Source organism: Rhagoletis pomonella, unplaced genomic scaffold (assembly GCF_013731165.1).
Source record: "Rhagoletis pomonella isolate Grant_MI unplaced genomic scaffold, Rhpom_1.0 Rhpom_scaffold_00001, whole genome shotgun sequence".
NCBI classification, from domain to species: domain Eukaryota; kingdom Metazoa; phylum Arthropoda; class Insecta; order Diptera; family Tephritidae; genus Rhagoletis; species Rhagoletis pomonella.
This window is the reverse complement of record NW_023458555.1, coordinates 71,467,221-71,478,182: the sequence shown is the minus strand read 5'-3', so window position 1 is coordinate 71,478,182 and position 10,962 is coordinate 71,467,221.

Below are 10,962 nucleotides of genomic sequence, written 5' to 3'. Positions count from 1 at the left end.
CATTCATAAAAACAACCGCAGCACATCTCCCCGCACATTCATCACCAACAAGCGCAACTTTGTCAATCCGACACAAAAATTCTAAAATCTTAAAATGAAGAAATCTCGGCCAGCCAAGTGAAAAGTGGCAATTATTTCTCTATAACCAGTAAAATAAGTTATCTCGAATCTTGGCAATTTTTGGTAATTTTTGACAAAACACTATTTCTCTGTTCCATACCAATATTTCAATCATTAACTAGTATTTTAAAGTGTCATTTTAATAAACATTAAATAAAAGTGTACGTTTTCTGCAGGAAAATACATTAATTTTTTTTAATAAAATCAAAACTTCTAAAATCACAAACATATGTGGTTTTATCGGAAGTTCACAGATGTAACGTGGCAACTTAGCTCGTTTTCACATTTTTCGGTCCGAAATTGTAAAATTTTTGTCCATGACGCGCCACGATTTTTGTACAGGTGGGTCAATGTGCCTTGAACACCATTTACATATATACAAAAAAATTATTTTATTTATTTTTTAATATTAAAAAGTTCTATACTTCAAAGCGTTTATAAAAGTATATTTACATATATGCACGGACGATTTTTAATATTTTTCATCCGTAAGCAAATCTTCAGTACCATAAAAGATTCAAACTCATCAAAGTACAAGCAATGCAATGTCCAAGCTAGTGCTACTCCACTGTACATGTGTATATGAATGTATGCATGTATGCGTGTAAAAAATATCAATTCCAGTTGGTTGTTAACACATTTTAGCGGACTTAGTTTTTTTGGTTTCAGCTGGTTCCAACTGTTAATGAAGCACAATTTTTATGGTTTATCTTGATGAAAGTTACATGTATCGTCGGGAACATGGTTACATGCAGAATTTTAAATTAATTAATATTCTTCTCCATATAAAATGTACGAGTATGGCTTTATTAAATGTAAACTTATGCGAAAACCTAAATATCTCGTCAACCACGGGGTTAATTTTGATGGCGTCGTGGCAATTCGCAGAAATTTAATAATTTGTCTGTAGTTGGAGGATGGCGAGGGGAAGACGAAAGCAGTACAATCGTACATATGTATGCACATATTTACATTTATTAATGCATACATATTTATTCGTTTGTCTTTTTGAATATATGAAGCATTTCATTTATGTAGTGATTTAGAGATTGGAATTTGGATGATGTACTGTGGCGCGTATGCTAGAGGCGATGCGACTTTTTGGCGTCTCGCCGTTTGTCTTGGTTCAAATCCCGGACGGACCAAGTAATATTTTTTTTTTTTTTTTTTTTTAATTGTCATATCCATATTCCATTTTAAATTTTACTATTAGCTTTGTTTAAAATAATATATGTAAATGGATATGTAGGTACAAACGCATGTATAATTTCACATAATCGCTCAAATTTGCCAAAAGTTACTGAAAGCTTTATTGTAAATGTTTTCACTAAAATATTAGTTATTGGAATTAAAATTTTATGCGAATCCAATTTTTATTCCCATTTTTAGAAAGCGCAAGTATGTATATGTTCATGCCACAAAAATTATTTCATAAGTAGGTAATTTTAAACACACATACATATGTATGAACACTGGCAATCAAAAGTGAGTGTTTTGTTTGTTTAATAATTGCAATGTCTTTTAAGTAAAATTTTTTTTTGTTATTTTCGACGGGTTTTGTGGATTTATGCATATAACAAGTGCAATATAAAAAATAGCGCTAATTTTTTTTTTAATTTGTTTGCAAACGGTATATTTGGTTTATTTGGTAAAAAGTTCAAAAAGCCCTCAGCAATAAATAATCATTAAAAATCAACCGGATTTTTTAGCCGCTTAAAACTTGATCTTGTTCCACTAGAATTAAAAAACCGATCTATCTGCGTACTCAACATTTTTCTAAAAACTCATTAAACAGGTCAAAATTTAGACGAGAATTCGTTGAATTTTTCTATGTTCTGTGTAAAGTTTGAAAGTTTGACTTGTATAGTTTTGATTAAAGCATGAACCACATTTTTATAAAACGATAATAAAAAAAATTAATTGAAAAACATTGCAAATATTAAGCAAAAAACACCATGCACTCACTTTTGATTGCCAGTATATGTATGCATGTACATATGTGTGTAAACTTTATGCCAAACTATCATTATTTTAAATTGTATTTGCATCTTCATAAAAGGAGAACAAGATAAAAAATTTAACAAAAATTACAAATTAATGAAAATTATGTGAAGATTTACCATATTTTCGTTTATTTGCTCACAAAGAACATCACATTTCATGTTGCTCAACATTGTATTATGTTATCAACATTAAATTCAACAGAATTTTTACATTCCGACTTGAACTTTTCTAACGCTGTTAATTTTTCGTCCGCGAATAGTTTCCACTTTCAGTTTGCACCTTCTCTATCTATCTAAGTTCTCTGGTAATAGTTTCTAGTGTAAGCGAGCCATGGGGTGACCTGTGTCCGCAATTAAAATTCTTTTTCACTTCTTCTGTACCACCGCCGCGGCCGCATCACGCCTGCATTTTTAATTTTCCAGTTCATAAGCCACTCGGGCTAAACTTGTCGTTGTATCGCATCAATACGCTGAATTTCTTGAATAAATGCATTATTTTAAACTATATGAATTATACGAAATCCCAATCGGTTTTATTTATTGGGGATTTAGTTCCTACGGCGCACTCTGTGCCGCTCTAATCAATCCCCTAAAAATCAACACTGTACAAAAATTATTTGAAAAGTATGTGCCTAAATAACTGTGTGTTCCTAAAGAGCAAACACAGTTATTGTTCACTAAAAAACTGAGAAATTTTAAAAACAGAAAGTCACGCTATTTTAGATTACACAAAAAGCCGGTTTACACTCATACGATGTAAAATACTCACTTTTGCGTCATAAGTTTTTTGAATTAAACAAAAAGTGTTATAAAGCTTACTTGTGTAAAATCAAACGGCCTATAATATATATCCCCAAATCATTTTATGATTTCGTAAACTCCAAGCGAAATGTACGTTGGTTTCCTTCCGCCATGAAGTATCAAAACACCGTCTCTAGTGATAATCCAACAATTTCTAACAAGTTCGCTCAGTTTTTTAAATCCAATTATTCCATTCACTCCCAAGCATACTTTGACTATCCCTTTAAACTAATCCCAACTAACTCAATACATACCCCAATAATATCTCCCGATGATGTGTTAGTTTTCCTGAAGTCCTTAAAGCAGTCTTTTAGTTGTGGTACTGACCAGATCCCCACTTGTTTTCTTATAAATTGTGCTGATTATCTCTACGAGACGTTTACAGCCTTATTTAATTTGTCTCTTAAAGAAGGCATCTTTCCAACTGTATATCAGGAATCGTTCATAGCCCCGCTACATAAAAGCGATAGCAGGTCCTCGCTGGAGAGCTATCGGGGCATAGCTAAGCTCTCTGCAATTCCTAAATTATTTGAAGCAATTATTACAAATCACTTGACGCATTCTATCTCTTCTACCGTTTCATACTGTGAACATGGGTTTTGCAAAAGTAAATCAACTTCAACAAATTAACAGCGTTTAGAGAAAACAAAAATGTAGATGTTATATATACCGACTTCAGCAAAGCATTTGACAAAGTATGTCACTCGCCCCTTATCTATAAACTTGATCTTCTTGGTCTTCAATCAAATTTTCTACGTTGAATCTCTACATACCTCTATGATGGATCACAAGGGTAATATTTAAATATACTATTTCTGACGTCATTTATGTTACTTCAGGACTTCCGCAAGGTAACCACCTAAACCCGATTCTGTTCTTGCTTTTTATAAACGATATTTCTACAGATATAAAATTTTCTTAAAAATTTTAATGTACGCAGATGATGTGAAACTTTATAAATCGTACGTATCAATAAAAGAGAAGCCTTGCTAGAAGCGGACTTAAACAGCATGGCAAACTTGTGTAATGTAAACCGTTTGCCTCTAAATGTGGAAAAATTTAAAGTAATGTGCTTTTCGCGAAGAGCTGTCCAGCCACTTTCTTATACAAAATATAACCATAACTTGGAACAGGTATACAATTGGACCTTGTTATCACAATGAATCCTAAACTTAATTTTAATCTTCAGATTAATGTGACAGTCAACAAGGCTAAAGGCGTACTTGCATTTGTGAAACGATGCACATAGAAGTATCGGACCCCAAACCGGGGCCAAAAATATTTTATTGACCCAGTTGGTACAAAAGCACTTATGAAGTACTAAATAAGTAATAATAATACTAGAGTGCCAGTTACTGTCGAAATTCGACAGTTTTTCTAGTTTTAGAAGCCTTGGAGAGGTTTTCTAACTTAACACGTAGCAAAACTTATACGGTAAAAAATTAACTAACCGGAAAATCTTCTGCTAAAACGTAACTAAATTTTTTTTTATCTGAGATGGTCTTTGGAGGACTTCGGCAGGACTTGGAATTGACCCGATACATTCAAGTTTATCGATAAATTTCATTGATTTGATACATATGGATAGGTCGATGAATTTCAAGAACACTAAAATTCGACAACTCAACAAAATTCGTTAACTCGACCAATTTCGATAACTGTGAAATTCGATGGCTCGATAAATTTCGATAACTCAAAAATGTAAAAACTTTGGATACCTTTATAAATTTTTACTTTTAACATCGCCACATTTTTCGAAAACTATCTAAACATTTTGATAACTTGTTACACTCTGTTAAGAAGATTAAATTCGATAAGCAGTGATAAATCGATAAGCTTATATAACCTTGAAATTTCGATAAATCGATAAATTTTGAAAATTCCATAAACTTTGCTTTGTTGAACCAACCAATTTCAGTAGATCAATAACTATCGATAACTCTGTAAGTTGAAAGAACTCCATGCAAATATCGATAACTTGATACATTTATTTTACTTGACAAATTTCGTTAATCCCACTCGTTTTTATAGCTCGATAACTATCCGTAAATTTGGACAACTAAGTTTCTGTATCTATAAATTTCGACAACTCAATAAACATTGATCAGTTTGAATAATCCGATACGTTGCGATAATTTAATAAGCATGGACAAATTTCGATAATTATAAACTTCGATGATTGGATAAATTTATGGCTGATTTTATTTCGATTCCTATCGGAAAATTTCAACTCTGTTAACCTTATTCTTTCTATTCTATTCTATTTCATTGTCTCGCCTTTATCTCAGTTTTCGTCTTTATCTTCACTTTTGCCTTTTTTGTGTTCATCGTTATCACTTGTTTCTTCATCTTCATATTTATCTTTATTTCAAAGTTTAATTTCAAATACGAAGTAAAACAAAAAGCGAAACAGCTTAAATTGAACAGGTTGCAAAAACAACCATACACAAATATGGAAATTTTTAAACGACGATTTTCAACCAATTTCGAAACTATAAAAACTCTCCTCATCTACAGAAAATTACCTTTCCAACGGTGTTTTTGGTTTTGAAATCGGTAACTTTACCTTGGTCTTCATCATTGTTTTTATCTTTCACATCTTTCATCCTTTTCTTTTTCTATTCACGTAGATGAGATGAGGTGCGATGACGTGATAAGATGTGACGTGATTTTATGTGATGTGATAGGATGTCATGTCATGTGTTGTCATATCCTCTGATGTCATGTCATATGATGTCATATCATGTGATGCCACGTCATGTAATGCCATGTCATGTGATACGATGTCATATCATGTGATGTCAAGTCATGTGATGTCATGCCATATAATGTGATGTCATATTATATAATGCCATGTCACGTGATATCGTGTGATGTGATATCATATTATGTAATGTAATATCATGTGATGTCTCTTCATATCATGTGATAAAATGTGATGTGATGTCATGTAATGTGATCACATTCCATGTTCCGATTAGTGTATCGATAACCCTGTTGATAGCTGTGTCGATAAAAATACCGATAAAAATATCCATAAACATATAGAAAAATACACCGATTGTAAAATCCATTAATTCATCGATAAAAATAACAATCATCAGTATCGATTATTGTACATATCGTTAACAATATAAATGACTAAATCGAGAACAAAATCAATTATTTAATTGATTATTATACCGATAACAATATCCATTATTGTATCGATAACAATATGGATTATTATATTGATTATTATATCGATTACAATAGCGGTTATTTAATCAATAACAGTATCGATAAAAATATCGATTATTTTATCGATAGCAATATCGATTATTATATCGATAAAAATATCGAGTTTTATGTCGATAACAATATCGATCTTCATCCTCATCCTTTTCTTCATATTTATCTTTATTTTTGCATATTCCTCTTCACCTTTACCTTAAAGTGTTTAAATCTACTTTGATCTTCGTTTTTGCCTGTACCTCTAGGCATCTTTGTTTTTGTTTTTATTCTCAAACCGCTAAACCGCTGATAACCATTTCCATGTGCATTATTCCCCTTGAATTTGACAATTTACTCCCAACCAACCAACTGCCGCTAAAGAAGTTTCACTTCATAAATTCAAGAAATCTTCTTACCCTTTCAGTTACCCTAATTCTTATGTATCTGTCATTGTCTCCATTTTCCTCTTTATCTTCACTTTTGCCTTCTTTTTTTTGACTTCATCGTTATCATTTATTTCTTCATCTTCATATTTATCTTTATTTCAAAGCTTAGTTTCAAATGTGTAGTGAAACAACAGGCGAAACATGTCAAATTGAACATGTTGCAGCAACATCTATACACAATTAGAAAATGTTTAAACGACGGTTTCGGCCGTAATTTTCAACCAATTGTGAAACCATAAAAACTCTGCTCATCTACGGAAAAATTCCTACCCAACGGTGTTCTTCGTTTTGAAATCGGTTCGGTAGAATCGCCAAACGAACGGAGACAAAATTTATGTTAGCGTATTAATATATAGATTAATGCTCGTAAAAATATTGAAATTTACTCAAAATTAGTAACGAACAAGCAAAAATTAAAAATTAAAAAAAATATATTGAAAATATCGTAATACCATGTCCCCACCAAAAAGTTAACCGTCTCAAATCGAACTTAACCACATCTCTAACTATCGCTGTCCACACTGCGGTTTGAGGTTTATAAAACAGTACAAATGTAAAGAACAGTGGTCGGACATCCAAAACTCGATTCAGGACTAAATCGCTGCAAAAATCGGAGCAAAAACAAATTTTCCGTACTAGATTGAATTTTTTATTTTCGTTTCTGACATTAATTGTTTGACTTAAATATTTTCTATTCATTCAAAAGTTACAACGCGAGGGCAAGTAAGGATAATATGTTACATATTTAGGTAATCTTTGGCATTTTCTATAAAGTAGAACGTATCTAACACTTAATTTTTTAAAGAGCAATAGGATCTAAACTTCTCAACTTTATGTATATTTAAAAACTTAAGTAAAGTTCTGCAACCGCCAATTTCTACAGCCATACATCAAAAATTAACGAAGTTACTTTATCGACACATTTATATGAAAGACTTACTTTTTAACAGTGAGATTTGGCTAACTTTCACTGAAACTGGTGGTGAACACTCAAAAACGGTCCCAAGAGGGGCATAACATGACTGAAAAAATGGGGTCGATTTGAAGTCAAGCGAAGTAGAGGAGTAGATTTCAAATTTTTTCAAAAAGAGGAGTAAGTCTATCTCACTATAAAATCTAATCTAAATCTAATCAAACAGTAGTAAGGAACGAATTTTTTACATTTTAACGCTAATGACCCACAGATGGCGGGAAAACACAGGGCTGTATCAGACTTTCGACGTGGTTTCGAGTTGATTAGCTATTAACCATCTCAGTGAAATGGTTAAGTGCTGTCATTTTTATATGGCGAAACTACGCTAAATGAAGTGGGTTATCGGGATACCCAACTCAACAGCCATAACTACGTGGTTAGCTCCGGTGGGGACATGGTATAAGTATACAGGGTGTCCCAGAAGTAACCTGCCAAACTTTAGGAGAAGGCAGGTGGGGTGGAGAGCTCCCTGATAAGCAAAAATTTGACTATCTCTGGTGAAAAACAAATGTACTGAGCTATAACTTTACATTACATAAAAAAATTGCCCATTTAATAAAGATTTCAGAAAGGTGCAACTCTTACTATTTCGAATAGAAAACAAAAAAAATATAGCCGCTTTTGTGGGTAAAGGACTGAGACACGCTAGAATGTATTTAATAGATTTAAATTTAAGTTGGTCTTGTTACCGACCAATGACATGCTAAATAGTACAAAGGTACATTATTACTTGCTCCTGACATTATTTTGTGTTACTTACCGAAAATAATGAAAGTGGATTTTGTGAAATTGGACCCTTCGAACATTGTGTTATTAATACTATAACAGAGAACACGCAGTATACGTCGCATGAATATGCGGATATTCACCTAATTTACGGTGAAGTTTGCTGTAATGCCAGAGCTGCTCAAAGACTCTATGCAGGGCGATACCCAAATCGTCGGCATCCGGGTCGTGAAGTATTCCCCCGCACCCATAGAGAAATTTCTGAAGGTAAGTAATTTTTACACCTTTCTTGTTTGAAGCCTTTCTCCTTTAAACTATCATTTTTAACTTTTTTAAGGTCTCACACCTGGAAGGCGTGGCGGTGAGACAGGACGTACTGCAACGGTAGATGTTAAAGTTGTGTTAGAGGAAGTGGAACTAGGTCCATCGACTTCAGTGAGAATGATGGAAAGACGGACTGGAATACCAAAAACTAAAGTTCACAAAGCTTTAAAATACCCTCCCTACTACATTCAACGTGTTCAGGCTCTACAAGAAAGAGATTACCTGTCGAAGGTTAGATTTTGCCGTGAAATGTTGCGAATGCATGATTCAGACCCCAACTTTTTTAATAAAATAATTTGGAGCGATGAATCATCATGCAAACGTTATCGTTATTTTAATTTACATAACCTTCACAGTTGGCAGATAGACAATCCTCACGAAATGAGATAAGATCGTTTGCAGTACCAGCACAAAATAAATTTCTGGTGCGGTATTTTTAATTGTCAGATATTGGGACCTGTGGAACTGCCGCCAACGCTTAACTACCACAGTTGTTCCTTCAAGTTCCTTCAGGAACGGCTTCCAACTCTTTTAGAAGATGTACCCTTAAACCTGCGGCGAAGACTATGGACGGATGCCCTGCTCACTACGGGCGTGAAGTAAGAGCTCATTTAGACGAAACTTATCCTCGCCGATGGATTGGACGATACGGGCCAATCACGTGGCCCGCTCGATCGCCAGACCTGAATCCATTCGATTTTTTCTACTGGGGCTGTATTAAGGACAAAATTTATTCAAAAATAATTCAAAACGAAGAGCATTTTCGGGAACAAACAAATTGAGCTGCTGCTGAGATAGCCCAATTGAGTTTAGGATCTCTAAAAGCGTATTTTCTTAAAAGGTGCCAAGCTTGTATTAGAGTAAATAGAAGGTCGCCAATTTGAGCATATTTTATCAATAAATGAAAAAATTTTTTTTCAAACAACTCATGTATATTCTACTTCACGTGAACCCATCCTTCACAAAAAGTATTGATAGATAGAGCCCTTGTTATTGACTCTAGTCCGAATCCCGGTAAGTAACACAAAATAATGTCAGGAGCAAGTAATAATGTACCTTTGTACTATTTAGCATGTCATTGGTCGTTAACAAGACCAACTTAAATTTAAATCTATTAAATACATTCTAGCGTGTCTCAGTCCTTTACCCACAAAAGCAGCTATAACTTTTTTTTCTATTCGAAATAGTAAGAGTGGCACATTTCTGAAATACTTATTAAATGACCAATTTTTTTATGTAATGTAAAGTTATAGCTCAGTACATTTTTTTTTTTCACCAGAGATAGTCAAAGTTGGGAAAAAAATATCAAAAAGTTAAAAATCCCAAAATAGCCCTAATTTTATAATGGTTCCTTAAAATATTTTTACTACATTGCATTTGAATATGGAGAAGCAACTATCTGGAAGTATTTTACATAAAAAATTTACTAAGTATAGGCTTGTTTGTAGATGCAGTTAAATAAAAACATGAAAAGGCACGATCGTTTTTTAATTCAAAAAAATTTAAATATTTCAAAAACGGTGACACTTATACCTGAAAAATTTTTGTTTATCAGGGAGCTCACCCCCCACCTATCTTCTACCCAAGTTTGGTAGGTTACTTCTAGGACACCCTGTATAATGTAGGCAAGTTAAGCGATTGTTATCGGCTACCATAGTTAGATGGCAGTCGTTAAGCCATGTCAGAGGCCTGAAAATGTTAAAAATATACCAATTTTTTGATAGATGGGTTTAATATCACGATACCCCAAATACCTACCTATAAATATAAATATCACAATACAAAAATTAAGATATTTAACAGTAATCGTGATTGTCGCTGTCATCTTCCACGGATACTGGAGGTAAAAAATTGCATCTTCTGAAATTCTCTTCTTCTTTTGCATTTTGTGCCTTGAGCGAATGCTGCTGAGGTAGGGGTATGAAGTAAGGAGCAGCCTGTTTGTAACGTCTTCCAAGCAATCAGACCGTGAAATATTTCTGGAATAGTTTTCTCTGTATTGCCGGAAATGCCTTTTCCTGGCCTCCGATGCCTCCTCTGACAGCTGTCCTATTGGCAGCAAAGAGTGCTTATGACACTCGGCAAATGTAATAATATTTTGTGGACAGTAGGAGACATTGGCTGCCAAGGATACAAGTTTACATAAACTTTTGCTGTCTCGAAGGTATAGACGCCAAGTTTTTAGTATCTATTTCGAATCGCGATGATAAAACTTCCAATATCACTCGAAATCTCTCAATCAGATCTGACTTTGAACATTGATTACGCAGGTTCGATCCCTGCTGAAGTCTAGAAAAAAGAAGTCTGATGAGATGTGGTGATCTCCGAAATAGTGCTATAACTTCTACCGCTTAGA